General features: G+C 50.2%; 1 pseudogene; it reads right to left on the reverse strand.

Annotated features, from left to right (window-relative positions):
• Window positions 1–11,142: 11,142 nt before the first annotated feature.
• On the reverse strand, window positions 11,143–13,495 carry LOC119346735 (annotated as a pseudogene).
• Window positions 13,496–16,400: the final 2,905 nt, after the last annotated feature.

Genomic DNA, 16,400 nt, shown 5'->3' on the forward strand with positions numbered 1-16,400 from the left:
GAATATTTTCGTACTTTAGGCTCTTATGAATATTTTGATTTAGTCACCAACTTGATATGTTCAGTGGTCTTCATATTCTAATATTTAGTCATTGGCTTTAAGTGTTGAGTATTCACCTATATATAACTAGGACATTTTCCGTGCGCTGCCCACCAACTTGATGAGTTGAGTGTTCACCTATATATTGCCTTGATGTGTGGGGAGGGGGGGGGGGCGCTGCCCCCCCCTATATGTCATCTTTATTATCAAGCACCAGAGGATCTTAGTTCGGTTTTTTTGGGGGGAGGGGGAGCTGCTCCCCAAGTTTAACCAAAATTGTGAAGGACAACCATAATATGGTCCTTAGATTGAAGAAAATCTAGTGCTTTGCTTGCTCAAACATCCAAGCACCTCAGACATTGGTATGTATGCATGTGTTTTCGTTCACATGCTCTGTTTACTAGTGAAACCGCTGTTATTGAAAAACTAAATTTATATGTGATACAATGCTCACAGATCGACCATTCTATCATAGAAAGTTTTGGCGCAAACAATAGAACCAACATATTGTCTAGGGTCTACCAAACACAGGCAGAAGACCAAAAGGCACACCTATTCGTCTTGAACAATGGGGAGTCCGACATCCAGATCACATCATTGAGAGCCTGGGAGATGAGGATCGTGAATATTTTTTCCGTATTTTACGCTCTTATATGAATATTTAAGATTTAGTCATCGACTTGATCTATTCAATGGTCTTCACATTTTAATATTTATTCATTGGCTTGATGTGTTGAGTGTTCATCTATATATAATTAGGAAATTGTTCATGCGATGGACCCCAACTTGATGTGTTGAGTGTTCACCTATATATTGGCTTGATGGGAGGGCTGCCCCGCAACTTTAACCAAAATTGTGAAGGAAAAATAATAATATGTCCTTCAATAGAAGAAAATCTAGTGTTCCGCTCCCTCAAACATCCAAGCACTTCAGACATTTGTATGTATGCATGTGTTTCCATTCACATGCTCTGCTTACCAATGAAATCACTATGATTGCAACATCAAATATAGATGTAATACAATCCTCGCAGATCGATCATTCTGTCATAGAAAGTTTTGGCGCAAGCCGTAGAACCTACATATTGTCTAGGGTCTACCCAACACAGGCAGAAGGCCAAAATTCACACCTGGTCTTCTTCAACAACGGGGAGTCCGACATCCAGATCTCTAAGAGCCTAGGAGATGAGGATCGCGAATATTTTCGTACTTTAGGCTCTTATGAATATTTAAGATTTAGTCACCGACTTGATCTGTTCAATGGTCATCATATTCTAATATTTAGTCATTGGCTTGAAGTGTTGAGTATTCACCTATATATAACTAGGACGTTGTCCGTGCGCTGCCCACCAACTTGATCATTGACTTGATCTGTTCAGTGGTCTTCATATTCTAATATTTAGTCATTGGCTTGAAGTGTTGAGTATTCACCTATATATAACTGGGAATTGTTCGTGCGCTGCCCACCAACTTGATGAGTTGAGTGTTCACCTATATATTGCCTTGACGTGTGTGTGTGTGTGGGGGGGGGGGCAGCATTAAATTTAGATGTGATACAATGCTCGCAGATCGACCATTATGTGATAGAAAGTTTTGACGCAAATGACAGAACCTACATATTGTCTATGGGTCTTTGTATATCATGTGATAGGAAGGGAGGAAGAGAAGCAGCAGAACAAGAAAACGAATTGAATGAAACTATTTTGTGTGTTTGAGTTTTGTGCTGTTCCAGTCATGTATGCTGTAGTGGGTTTGCTTGGTATTGGATTCGTTTGAATGTTGGTCGGTAGAAGTGAAAGTTGTTATGTTGTGAATAAATTGCCAGAATACAGTTTAGATCTTTTGTGTACCAGTGCAATGTTGTTCCTGTTGTGTGATGTTGATTTTTAGATCGTACAATTTTGGTCACAAAATTGGTGTTTGATGTGCTCATTAGTCAGAACAATCATGAAAAATATTGTGATTTTGCTGTGCTTTTGTTTTCTCCACGACTTCCCATTCCTTATCCTCCTTTTCCGTTCTTACTTCTTTGCTGCAAAATACAAAGTGTATCCATACAAAAAGAGAGAAGTAGAAACAAAGAAGCCAAAACGTTTGGCAAAACGACCCTGAATGTGTAGTTTCCTTCTAAGTTGTTTTCTATGTGGGAAAACATTTTTAAAATTTCCCAGATTAAATATAATGGTGCTATGCATTTTTTAGAATGGTTTCATTTTTTGTTGGAAACTTTTCTTTTGGCAAATTTTGACACGAAATGGTCCTGAATGTGTATTTTCCTTCTAGTTTCTTTTCTATGTTGCAAAATGTTTTGAAATTTTCCCAAATTAAATATAATGGGAGTGTTCATTTTTTTAAACTGTTTCAGGATTTTCTGGAAACTTTCATTTTTTGGCCAAATTTTGACTCAAAATGTCTCTGAATGTGTATTTCCTTTCTAGTTTTTTTATGTTTGTCAACAAGTTTTGAAACTTTCCCAGATTGAATATAAGGGCATTTTTCATTTTTTGGGAAAATTTTGTTGACACCATTTAGGCATTTAGCTAGCATTAGACCATCATGGACACATTTTTTTAGAAAAAAGGCCTTAGCCCGACTTTATAGATAAAGCCACACGGCAGCGTCACATGCCCGAACATAAACACGAACAGTTGGCGAAACATCGCAAATCCACCGAACATAAAGCCTGGGACAGGTGAACGGAAGTTTAAGAGATACATGGCAACCTGCCATACTCGGCGCGCAGGCCGCAAGGAGAAAAGACTAAAACCAGACGGAGCGAACAGCGGCAATCGAGATCAGACGGCAGGATCCAGCCCGGAGATGTGGGACGCCGTAACCCGAATTTTGGCGATGAGCAAGTCCAGGGCATCCCAATCTTCATCCTTAGTCAATAATCTCCATTACTGCAATAGTATACATGATTTGAAAAGTACGTCAGCAGGCTTAGATGGGAAGGTATGCTCAATAGTAAATTTGTTCCTAATGGTCCATAAAGCCCAGCATAAGGCACCCAAGCTGACCCAGAACACCCTCTTGGTGACCCCAACCAAAACTTTGGCTAGGTTTCTAAGCTTGGAGAAGGAAGAGGGGTTCCAAGAAACCTGGAGCCAAGACCTGACACAGCTCCAAACCAACTTAGCCAACACGCAGTGAAAAAAGACGTGTTCCGTGTTTTCCAAAGCACCGCAAAGGTGACAGAACTCCGAGCCCGGCCCATTGCGCTTGTGAATCTGGTCAGCCGCCGGAAGGAGGCCTCTAAAAGCTTGCCAAAGGAAAATCTTAATCTTAGGCGGCACTTTGGACTTCCAGACGCAAGTAAATCTATTCGAGGGGGAACCACCGATAAGCCTAGAATAGAACGACTTAACCGAAAACCTGCCAGAAGCCGAATGGGGCCAAACAATAGAATCCGGCGACTCCGAGAGCACAGGGAAGAGGGCAGAGAGACTTTGCCAGTCTTCCAACTCTTCAGGAGACAGGGAACGACGAAAAGCCAGACCCCAATTATTCGCCGCCACCTCCGTGATGGAGATGTCCGGCTTAGGACAATACGAAAACAAAACCGGGAAACTAATAGCCAGAGGGGCATCCCCACACCACCAGTCCCTCCAGAAGCGAACCGAAGTCCCATTACCCACGATAAATTTAACATGATCCAGGAATATAGGTCTGACTTTGACAAGGTTCTTCCAGAATTGAGATCCGCGTCTGGCAGTAACAAACAAGGGGCTAGAATGAGGGAAGTATTTGGCCTTGAGAATAGAAAACCAAAGAGTATCGGCCCCGATTGTCATAATTTTCCACCACTACTTTATTAACAAACATTTGTTCATCACCAGCGTGTTAATAATGCCTAACCCCCAGAGGTTTTTAGGCCTACACATAAGTTGCCACTTGACCAGCCTATATTTCCGCTTGTTATCCGCGGCGTTCCAATAGAAAGCTCCCCTATGTTTATCAAAACCAGCATGAACGCCAGCCGATAGAAGATAAAAACCCATAAGGAACATAGGAAGGGATGATAAACATGAATTAATTAGAGCAACTTTGCCAGCATTGGTATTATATCTCCCCCTCCATGGAAGAACCCTGTTTCCCACCTTAGCGACAGCTGGAGCAAAATCCTTAGCATGAAGCAAGACAGGAGAAATTGGAAGGCCCAAATACTTGAAAGGGAAGGAGCCCAAGGAGCAGTTAAGAAGCCTAGCCACACGCAAGGCTTCCACATCATCAACACCAGTAACTAAGACCTCACTTTTGGAGAAGTTAATCTTAAGGCCTGAGACTGCTTCAAAGCATAACAAGATGAATTTAAGGTTGGCAATACAGGCATCGTCCAATCCAACCATAATAATCGTATCATCGGCGTACTGCAAGTGAGAGACCCCCTCCGGGAGTAAATGGGAGATCACCGGAATGATATGAATGCACTGGGCCGCCCTAGCGAGAATGCAAGAGAAGGCATCGGCCACAAAATTAAAAAGAACAGGGAAGCATGGTCCCCTAGACGAAGGCCTCTGCCATTGGCGAAAAAATTACTAATATGCCCATTCACCGAAACGGCAGTATGGCCACCCGAGACCAACTGCATGACACGATGCACGTAAGCTCCGTCAAAACCTTTCGCGAGCAGGACCTGCTTAAGAAACGACCAACTAACTGAGTCATAAGCTTTCCCAAAATCTAACTTAAGAATAATCGCTTTAGAGCTCCGAGAGTGAAGCTCGTGCAAAATTTCGTGCAAAGAGAGGATCCCATCTAAGATGAAATGACCTTTGATGAAAGCAGATTGGAAGGGGCTGATAACTCTATGGGCCACAGGGGACAGACGGTTAGCAAAGCCCTTAGCCGGAAATTTGGCAAAGTTATTGATCAAAGCAATAGGTCGGAATTGAGAAATTAATTCAGCACCCTTAACCTTGGGGATCAGGGAAATAACGGCGTAGTTCAAGCGGGAGATATCGATAGTACCAAGGCAAAAACCCTGGATAACATTGCACACCAGCTGCTTTAACTGAGGCCAGAATTTCCGAAAGAAAGGAATAGAAAAGCCGTCTGGCCTGGAAGCAGCATTCGGATTAGCAAAGTTAACTACATCCCAGATTTCCTGATCAGAGAGGGGAATCATCAATGAAGCATTTTCCTCAGCCGGAGATTTTTAGACCCAGGTTCCAAAGAGATGGGGAGATAGAGAAGCCCGAAGGAGGTTTAGCCCCAAGCAGCGTAGAGAAGAAATCCACCACGTGAGCCATAATAACAGACTGGTCCGAAGAACGCACACCATTGATAATCAAGCTGTTAATACCACAGCGTCTCCTCCTACCGTTCGCGGTGGCAAAGAAATAGGCCGTGGGGGAGTCACCTTTGAGAGTCCGGTTGAGCGTGCCCCGCTGGCGCCAGTAAATCTCAGCCTGGTGGTGCAACTGCATTAATGCGGCCTCAAGGTTATACCGCACCGCCCAGCCATCATCGAAAAGCCCAGTAGAGTCGGCCGTCAGATCGAGTGCCGCGATCTGTGCCTCAAGGAAATATTTGGAATGCCGATCCTCCACCGCACAATTGCGAGACCAACCTCTGAGAAATTTACCCAAGTTGTAGGAACACGAGTTCCAGTCATTCAGAGGGCCGAAAGAGCGAGCATGAGAGGAAAGCGGGAGGGATATCTTCGCGGCCAACATATCAATAAAACCATCAATGAGCAGCCAAGAGGCATCAAATTGGAATCTAGCCGGGGGTCTAAGATTAATAGAACCGTCGTCAAGAATTAGAGGGGTATGGTCAGAACCAACAATGCATTTGGCGCCAAGGGAGGCTCTAGGAAACAGGGAATCCACCTGGGACATATGAACACTCTGTCGAGAACTGATCTAATAGGACTAGCCTGGTGATTAGACCACGTAAAGCGGGCTCCACCCCGGGGAAGCTCACAGATAGCATTGGCGCTGATAAAGTCGTTAAAGGCATTCGCCAAAGGCCAGGAGAAGATGTCGTTACTTTTATCAGAAGGACAACGAAGGAGATTAAAATCACCCCCGATAACCATCGGGAGATTGCAAGATTCGATCTTCACAGAGAGCTCATTAAGAAATAAAGGAGATAGAGAATGATCAGCAAGCCCATATACCACGATAAACTCACATAAAGTATTCAGGGCTTTATGACAAACTACATAACTAGCCCAAAAGACCCCATGATCATAGGCAACAAAATCAAAAATATCTTTATTAGAGCCTATCAAGATCCCACCCAAGTGACCCGAGGAAGGTAACACGTGCCAGTCAAATCTATCCATGCCCGCGATAGCAGAGAGTTCATTAGGGGAAAAAGCTTCCTTAAAGGTTTCAACTAGCCCCACGAAATCAATGTTGTTCGAACGAACCAGATCTTTAATTTGGTCACAGCGCCCCCTAGCACCGAACCCTCTAATATTCCAAAATAAGGCCCTCATTTATAAGACAAATTTTTAATGCGGAGACTCGACCTGCTAGGAGCCGCGCAGGATTTAGATCGCTTAGTAGAGCCCCTCCTGGAAAAGTTGGGTTGGGGCTGGCCACTACCAGCTTCCACACCTGCCTCCGCACCATGAATATTACTAGAATCAGCAGCCAAGGAGGCAACGGCCTCTTTAGCTTTAGAAATGGCCGCCTGAGCCACCTCGTTAGCCCGAATAATTGCAAGAAGAGAACTAGGGGAGCCAACAGAAGTGTCTACCACCACTCCCACATCCGACATAATATTTAAAAGATGATTATCTGAAAGAGATGGCAAAACCAGCCGAACCGGAGAGGAACCAATAGATGGATGAATACCTGGGGTAGGAAGATCCTTCGCCGCAGCCCGCTTTTCCGCCTGCTCCAAGATAGAGCCGCCCGAGTTAGCCACCTGCCTACCTTTGCGAGCCGTGGACGCAGGAGACCGGATCGCAGGCGACCGAGCCGCAGGAGAGGTCGGAGGGGGACCCGAGCGAGACATCGACCCGAGATCCTTGTCGAGGCGGCGGTAGATCCCAGTCATGGATTGTTTCGAGCCCGACGAATTCCTGCTCTTAGCCGAGAATTTGCGCACCGAAGACTTCTTCTTCCTCTGAGACTGGGCTCCCACCACGTCACGAATAGGGGAGGCAGGCAGGTCCTCAATTCCCGAGCGAGTGGGGGAGATAGGACGAACCGGGAGGTTGGAGCAAGCACCAGAAATGGGAGTAGCCGACAGAGGAGGGTTCTTCAGAAGATCATCACCAGCAGCAGAAACCATAGGATCAGCAGGAGGAATCGCCACAGCCTCGCAGGGAGCAGTACCAGAGGGAGCTTGGGAATGGAACAACTCCCGTTCAGATTCAGCCAAACCGTCCCACTCGGATTGGGTGAAGCGGAGGTTAGAGCCATCGCTCTGATTGTTACCACCCATAGATCCACCCCCCTCCTTATCACGTTTATCCGAGGGGTTAGAAGAAGGAGGAGGGGGGAGGGGGTTGAAAAGCAGCCGCCCCCTCCACCCGCACCCGGAGCCTGATACCATTGGGGGAGGGGAAGACATCAATCGCTCCATGGACACGACCCAGATCCACACACCAAATCTTCATCCTTGCTGGGCCAACCTTGTTCAGGGATTCCAAATCCACCTCCACGGGCTTCCCAATCAGAACCCCAAACGCCATAAGAAAGGCAGACAAGCGGAGCCCAGCTGGCAAATCATCAATCAAGACCCAGACCTGAGAAAGAGGACCAGCCGCCGTACCGTTGCAAGAAGCCAGTTTGACAGAGACCACCAGCTGGTTGAGGGGCAGAGTAAAACTAGTGCATGAGGCAATCATCCGCAAGCAGTCCTTGGAAGGAAACACCACCAAAAACTCATACTCAGAGATCTGGACAACTTGCCAATCCCACCCTGCCTCATCCCAGATATGAAGCCCTTCGAGTAAAGTTTGGGATGGGATCTTTTGGTCCTTCACAGAAATGATTGCAGCATTGGAAAGCGAGGGAGCCACCTCTAGGACAGGGAGATCATTGTCAAATGCAAAGAAGGCGCAACCGGGGAGGCCCGAGCCAAACTGGAGAACCGAGGGAGGTTTCTGTCTATTCATGCAATTAACCGTGAGGTGATCATCAGAACGACAGATTAGGCAGAACGAAGGATTAGTGCATCGAGATTGGAAATGACCAGGCTTGTGGCAGGCCAAGCAAGTGAGCGCGGATGGGTTGCTTTGAGAAGCAGAGGTGGGGCGAGGTTGCGGGAGCGACGAGGGAGGAGGCAGCAGCCCGTCCCCCACCCCCGACGAGGAAGGGGCCCCGGAGAGCGGACCGGAGGGCCTCCGCACCGGCCCCACGAAAGACCGGGGCAGCGGGCGAGACCCTGCACCCGCACCAGCCGGGCGAGGGGGAGGTGGGAACCGCACCGGAGCAGGCGTGCCGCGCCCCGCGCCGAGCATAGGCAGGGAACCCGACGAGGAAGAAACCCCACCACCGGAGGCCACCGCCGCCTCCCACGGATCAGCGCCGGAGAGAGCGAAGGGCCAGAGCCAGATCCCTGAGGACCGGATCCAGGCGCGCGCTCCCGCTCCGAGCGCTGCAACCACTCTGGACCCGCAGCCCGGGCCGCACGGTCACGAGCCACCTGCTCGGGCACCGCCTGCTCCGCCTCCAACTTGGAGCGGAGCAAGGCCTCGAGCTCCAGATCCACCGCAGAAGTAGGAGAATCCTCGCGCCGCCGCTTACTGCCCGACACCGCCTCACAAGACGAACCCCGAGACTTATCCATGGCGAGCACCGCGGCAAAGGAGAGGAGAAGTGGAGGAGGACTAGATCTGACGAGGCGATGAATGGGAGAACGGTGGCGGCGCAGATCGGCAGCAGAAGCCGGAAAACCTAGCAAAGGGGGGAGAGAGCCGCGGGGGATCCATATAAAGCCAGACCGAGCCGTGCCCACCTGGGCCCGACGGGTTAGATGGGCCGATGAGGGAAGGGGCGCAGGCAACATAACGGGGGGCCTAACTGGGCCGGCAGAGACAAGAGGGGGGAAATCATCAACTGATGAGAGAGGGGGGGAGTGGGCCCACTGGACAGACCAGAAGTGTGAAGCCCAACAAGCCCAACAGAGGGCACGGCCCGAGATCCACTAGCCACCGAGGCGGAAACCAGGTTTAGGGCACACGGAGCCAGCGCCGCCATCCCCCCCGGCGGCACCGCCGCCGGTGATGAGGCAGCCGAGGCAGCAACAGGAGAGGGAGATGGAGAGCCTCCAAGCTCCCCATCAGGAGCGCCGCCCAGAATCCCCGGCCCAGGAGAGACCGTAGAGATCTTACCGAACTTGCGCCGACGATGAAAAACCCGGATCCAACCAGCATCAGGCGACGCCGCAGCCACCGGCCGTCCCCAGCCACCAGGAGCGAACTTGCGGGGGCGAGGCGCAGCAAGAGGAATCACAGCTCGCCCAGGGCTAGCCGACGGGAAACGGGGGGAGGAGGCAGCAGACCGCGGGTCCTCCTCATCGGAAACGAGAGCCCAGAAATGAGATCCAAGCGAAGGCAGGGGAGAAGGCGGCGGAGAAGGCAACACCGGCAAGCGAGCGGGGGAAGGGAGGGAAGGAACAGAGGCGAGAGGGGAGGAGGGAGACCGGACCTCGCCCGGCGAACGAGGAAGAGGGGCTGGGAGGGGCGAGGGGCGACTAGGGCGAGAGGGAGAGGAAGGAGGAAGGAGATCCATCTGTCTGAGAGCCCCTGAGCGAGGGAGTGTTAACACAAGTGTTTTTGATCATGGACACTTCATATGTAGAAAAGACGAAAATATCTGAAAATGGTACATAATTAATGAACTTAGGTCTCACTCATAGCTTAGGTTCAGTACATGAACTCGAAGAGATGTCAAGTTACTAAGACAAGCAAGTCTGACAGGACATAAGAGAAAATAGCAAGTTTCATCCAGGACAGCCACATCTACCAAGTTCTTCTATGAACTCCAACCAGACAGCCAGTTCATAGCTGAACTAGGACGGCACTATATCGCACATAACAGTTTACACCAAAAGCCACCGTTTGTTGTACTACATAGTAAGAACTGAAGTAACATGATACAACAAAAGCCACTATTTGCTGTAGTACATACTCCCTCCGTCCGAAAATATTTGTCATGAAAATGAATAAAAGAGGATGTATCTAATTAAACATTACAAATAATTTAGACACATCTGACTAGTACAAAATAATGTAGACACTGTTTGTAATTTATGACTTCTTGACCTTCTTGCTATTTACTTTTCTTTCAGTGAATCAACATTGCAGAGCGACTAGTTAATGTATTACTACATGACACATTTTCCGAAAACCGTGACTGAATCTTTAAAGCATTTCAATGACAGAAGGAAAGAGCATGAAAGCCAAACTTTGTTTGGACAGGCAGTTAAGCCTTAAGTTTTTTTAGAGAAAAGGAACACCAGGAAAAATTAATAATTAATAATTGGGTTAAGCCTTAAGTTCCAGCCCACCATGCTCTTTTCAAAAATTAATAATTGCCCCAAAGTAGGAAGCGATGTAAGAGATTTGTTCGCCTCTATGACCATTTGTCCGGCTGGCTACGACAAGCCGGACTAACCGAGCATCACGGCAGTAGGCCACACAGGTTGCTAAGCACCGGCATGAAATATTTGCCTTCAACTCTACGTAGTTCTTACAGGTTCAATAATAAGAAACTCATGTTGGGAGCCACACGTATCAGACACAAACCCGCATGAAATATTTGCCTTCAACTCTAGTTCTTACATGTTCAATAATAAGAAACTCATGTTCTTACAGGTTCACGTATCAGACATATGCAGTGACCTTCTGAATCTTGTGCAGGAGCAGAGGGGGGTTGAGAGAGAAGCATGCTAGTTGCGTGCAATCCACGGTCCAGTTCACGGCTTAGTCTAGTTTTCAGAGTTTTATCCCTGCCTACAAATGAACGGAAAGCACAAGACCTTCTTATCTCTGTATCAACTGTAAGTCTGTAATGCATGTAAATAAATTCTTACTAACGAAAATTATATACATGGAAAGAAGTGATCGAGGAGAACAAAAACATAGTCTATAAAATTCTGGTACTCCTAGTTCAATGTTCTAACAATGGTTACTGGATCACTTGTATAGATCGTCTTCATCCTCGTCAGCTGCCGCGGAGGTGTTGACGGCAGCTTCTGCCGCCTGTGGCCGTGCTGGAAAGCGGAACTCAGTGCCGAACCCCCTAGATTGTTGTAGCGTCTGCGCAAAGGCCTGGTACTTCCTGATGGCGGCATCGCTCACGCTCCGCCTCGCATACTTCATCGACTCCTCGAAGTGAGCCGCCTTTATCTCAGCCACCTCGTGTTCCAGCCCGCCGTCCACCTCCATGGTGTCTTTCCCCATCCTCCGCCTCTCTATGTCCTTCTCAATGTCCTCCCTGATGGCGTACTTGCACGCCCTCTGGCAGATCTCTGTGATGTCGGCGCCGCTGAAGCCGGAGGTGAACCTTGCGAGCGCTCCGAGGTCGACGTCCTTGGCCACTGGAGACTTCCTGAGGCAGGCCTTGAAGATCTGGTGCCGCGAGGCCTCGTCCGACAAGGGGATGTAGATGAGCTGGTCCAGGCGGCCGGGACGGAGCAACGCCGAGTCAATAATGTCGGGCCTATTGGTGGCGCCGATGATGAAGACCGTCTTTTTGGCGTTCATTCCATCCATCTCGGTGAGCAGCTGGTTCAGGACCCTGTCCGCCGCGCCGCCGGCGTCACCCACTCTGCCGCCCCTTTGGGTAGCGATGGAGTCGAGCTCGTCGAAGAACAGCAAGCACGGCGCAGACTGACGTGCCTTGTCGAAGATCTCGCGCACGTTGGCCTCGCTCTCGCCGAACCACATGGTGAGAAGCTCTGGCCCCTTGATGCTGATGAAGTTGGCCTGGCACTCGTTGGCGATAGCCTTCGCCAGCAAGGTCTTGCCGCAGCCTGGTGGCCCGTAGAACAGGACGCCCTTGGACGGCGACAATGCCGAACTTCTCGAATTTCTTCGGGTGCTCGACCGGGTACTGGACGGTCTCTTGCAGCTCCCTCTTGACGCCGTCGAGGCCGCCGATATCGGTCCAGCTGACGTTCGGCACCTCCACGACGGTCTCACGTAGCGCAGACGGGTTTGTGCCGACGAGAGCCATCTTAAGGTGGTCATTGGTGACGGCCATGGAGTTCAAGATCTCGGCGTCGATGGTGTCGTCCTCTAGGTCGATGACGTCCATCTTCTCCCTGATGCATTGCAGCACCGCCTCGGTGCAGAGCGCGGCCAAGTCGGCGCCGACATAGCCGTGCGTATCCTTGGCAACCACCTCAAGGTTGACGTCCTCGTCCAGCTTCATGTTTTTGGTGTGGATGCGGAGCACTTCAAGATGCCCGACCTCGTCTGGCACGCCGACGTCGATCTCGCGATCGAACCTCCCGAAGCGCCTCAAGGCAGGGTCGATGCTATTGGGACGGTTCGTGGCGCCCATGACGATGACGTGCGCGCGGGCCTTCATGCCGTCCATCAGAGTCAGCAGCTGGGAGACGATGCGCCTCTCGACCTCGCCGTGAGTCTTCTCCCTGTTCGGAGCAATGGAGTCGATCTCGTCAATGAAGATGATGGAGGGCGCGTTCTTCTCGGCCTCCTCGAAGGCCTTCCTCAGGTTGCTCTCGCTCTCTCCGGCCATCTTGGACATTATCTCCGGGCCGTTGATGAGGAAGAAGAAGGCCCCGGTCTCTTTGGCGACCGCACGGGCGATCAGCGTCTTGCCGGACCCGGGAGGGCCATACAGGAGGATGCCCTTGGGCGGCTTGACGCCAATGCTCTTGAAGATCTGCGGATGCCTGAGTGGCAGCTCGACAAGCTCCCTGATCAGAGTCAGCGGTTTCCCCATGCCACCCACGTCGTCGTAGCCAATGTCGTCAAGCCTCTCCTCGTCCTCCCGCTTTACCGGCTCGCCCTCGCAGAAGATCTCCGTGTCAGGCGCCACGATGCAGTAGTCCACCGCGGGGTCGATCTCCATGACCTTGAACTCGACGCTCCGCATGCCGCCACGCACCAGGAAGAGGTCGCCCTTGTGGAGCGGGCGGTAGGCGTCCACGAAGTAGGGCTTGAGGTAGACGTCAAAGAGGTTCCCCGCGATGCCCTCGACGGTGTCGTCCAAGGGAAGGATGTGCACGCGCCTGCCGAACTTGGCGTCGTGGCACAGGTGCACGGACACGACGTCGGCGATGCGCACGCGCAGGTTGGAGCGGGCCACCTTGTTGATCCTGAGCTTGTGCCCCTCGCAGGTGTCGTCGGGCAGTGCCATGCAGACCGTGTTGTGGCGGCGCTTGCCCTTGAGCAGCACCATGTCGCCTTTGAATATGGAGAGCTTCTCCATGGTGGTCGGGTGGAGGGTGCACACGGAGTTGTCGTCGTTGGTGGCGGCCTCCTCCACCACTAGCCGGTTCGCCGCCTTTGACGCCATCGCGTTCAACTCTCGTTGGTCGACTTGCTGCGTCTCTCGTGTATTGCTCCTCTCGTTGGATGTGGAGGGCTAGTTTGCGTTCGTGTTGCGGTGAAGAGGGAACCTGGGGGTCAGCCCCCCTTTTTGAAGGCCCGGCCTGAAGAAATCGACTCGGGTTGGAAGGCCCGTATGTTCCGAGTCGAGATCGTTCGCCTCATATTCGTCCACGTGTAGCTGCAAAGTAACGCTGAGACCATCAACCTTCACCGGTTCACCCGTTGGGCCCGTCCCTGGCGGCGACCGGAGTTTCTTCTTTTCTTCTCCCTCTGCCAAATTGATGTGAGCTTTTGTGTCCTCAGTTCATCTCCGCCTGAGTCCAGGATGGTGGCCACTGCAATGTACGGCCGGAGGCGCCAGCGACCTCAGGCGCCCTTCACTCGGCGGTGACCGACGCTTATTCTTCATCTCCCTCCATCAACATTATGTGTGTTCATGTCCTTCATGTTCTCTCCCAATCGGTCTGTTTTTATTTTTCTGCCTAAATGCTATCTACACATTTACGTGTTGCGGCAGTGGGAAGATGGAGCCTGGCCGAGGGGGAAGATAGATGAAGTATGCTGCTAAAGTGGTTCCCCCACTGTAAGATCCGTTATCCCCCTTTTGATTCTCATCCCCAATTTCATTCCGCGTGGTTCGTGTTTGTCATACTGGATTTCATTTTTTCTAACTAAAGGAGTGTGCCGTACTGGATAATGTTAAGTATATATGTTGTGTTTGTCTTGTACAGGCCCAGGCCCATAGTCTAGAGTGAAGTATGTTGTGTTTGTCTTGTACAGGCCCAGGCCCATAGTCTAGAGTGAAGTATATTGTGTTTGTCTTGTACATGCCCAGGCCCATAGTCTAGAGTGAGGCCCAGGCCCATGTAACCTTGTATATCTCTCTCTCCTCCTCAATACAGAAAACTGTTCGGTCATTCTCTCTTCCTCACGTTTTCTAACATGGTATCAGACCAGGACCAAACCCTAGTCCCTCTTCCAGCCGCCACCCATGAAATCGCCGCCGGTGAGGTGATTCAGGCGGATCTGTCTGGTGAGGAGACATCCACATCGCTGCCCCATCCCATCTTCGTCATCAACCTGTAGGAGCTGCTCTCCAGCAGCTCCTCTGTGTGTCCTCATAGCTACTCTGTGAGAATACTTCCCCTGCTCTCCAGCAGCCATCTCCAGCAAGCTCTTGGTGCCTTCCCTGCTCTACAGCAAGCTCCAGGCGTTCCCCCTCCTATCTAGCAAGATCCAGCAAGCTCCTCCTTCTATCCAGTGAGATCCAGCAAGCAGCAGCTAGCCTAGTGGGTTGTTGCTCCTGTTTGTGGCTGTCTGCTGCTCATCTCTTGTTGCTGCCTGCAGCTGCTATCAAATTGGGTGTTTCCAGCTGCTGGCCGCTCACCACTATGGCAAGAAATGATTTCGGATTTGGTTCTTTGATCATAGATATCAAGCTTGATTGTTCAAACTACAGGGAATGGGCATTTTCTGCCCGGACTATCTTGAGGACGGCCAGTTTTGTTTCTCATCTGACAGATGATCCACCTAGTCCAAATGATGATGCAGCAAGGAAGTCTTGGCAAAAGATCGATGATCGTGTGATGGGAGTTTTAATTCTGGGTGTTGAACCCTCACTCCGAATGAGTCTTGAGCATCACACTTCAGCTAAAGAGATATGGAAGTACTTTGAGCAGCGCTACCTTCAGCCCAACAGTGCACTTCATTTCTCCTTGTTGCAGAATTTACACAACACTCGGCAGCCAGAAGACATGTCCATAGAAGAGTACTATGGAGCTTTCACTCGCATCACTGGGCAACTAGGTTCCATGGTGCCAAAGGGTAATTCTGGTTGTGAGTCATGTGCAGCGAAGGAAAAGTACGACCATCAGACTCTCATGTTTCAGTTTGTGATGGGTCTCAAGCCAGATTTTGAGAACATTCGCACTCAATTGCTTGGTCGTACGACTCCTCCCACCTTGACAGAGGCACTTGCTAGCTTGATCGTTGAGGAGACTCGTCTCCGTTCTCTTGGGACTACTTCTGCGCAGACTCTACACACTAGTGTTCTGGCTTTTCCTCAGCGGCCAGGTGCCTCCAAGGCCACACCTTCAGCTGTCATCTTCTCGTTCTGCAAGAAGGCAGGACACCATAGAGATGGTTGTTTCAAGCTTCATCCAGAGCTGTTAGCTGAGTTTCAGGCTAGACGGGCCCTCAATCAGCAGCGTCGTGCACCCCAGCCTCCTTATCAGCAGCAAGCGAGGGGTGCTTCTGCATCTGTTCTCTCTCAGCCCATCGTTGCTGCAACCCAGCCTTGGGTTCTGGACTCTGGAGCTTCTTTCCATGTGACCTTTGATCGCTCTCAGCTTGTGTCTTGCCAGCCAGTGCGGGATGGTGCCTCTGTTCAGACTGCTGATGGTACACCTTGTTCTATTACTCATCAGGGTTCTCTTTGCACATCCAAGTTTTCTGTTCCTGCCATCTCCTTTGCTCCAGAGCTGTCCATGAATCTTATGTCTGTTGGCCAGCTTGCTGATATGAACTACTTTGTTGGTTTTGATGACTCATTTTGTTATGTGCAGGACCGTCAGAGCAAGAGGGTCATTGGAACTGGCCATCGCCGTAGAGGATCCACATCCCTCTACATCCTTGACACCTTACACCTTCCTTCAGCTTCCACCACATCCGCATTCCGGATGGTTGCATCAACATCAAGATCCACTTCGTCGTTTTCTTTTGCCCAGTGGCACCATCGCTTAGGTCACTTGTGTGGTTCTCGTTTATCTACTCTTGTTCGACAAGGTGTTTTGGGTCATGTTTCCATAGATGTTGGTTTTCACTGTAAGGGTTGTAAGCTAGGAAACAAATACAGCTTCCATACTCTTCCA

This window comes from Triticum dicoccoides, unplaced genomic scaffold (assembly GCF_002162155.2).
Source record: "Triticum dicoccoides isolate Atlit2015 ecotype Zavitan unplaced genomic scaffold, WEW_v2.0 scaffold47727, whole genome shotgun sequence".
NCBI lineage: Eukaryota > Viridiplantae > Streptophyta > Magnoliopsida > Poales > Poaceae > Triticum > Triticum dicoccoides.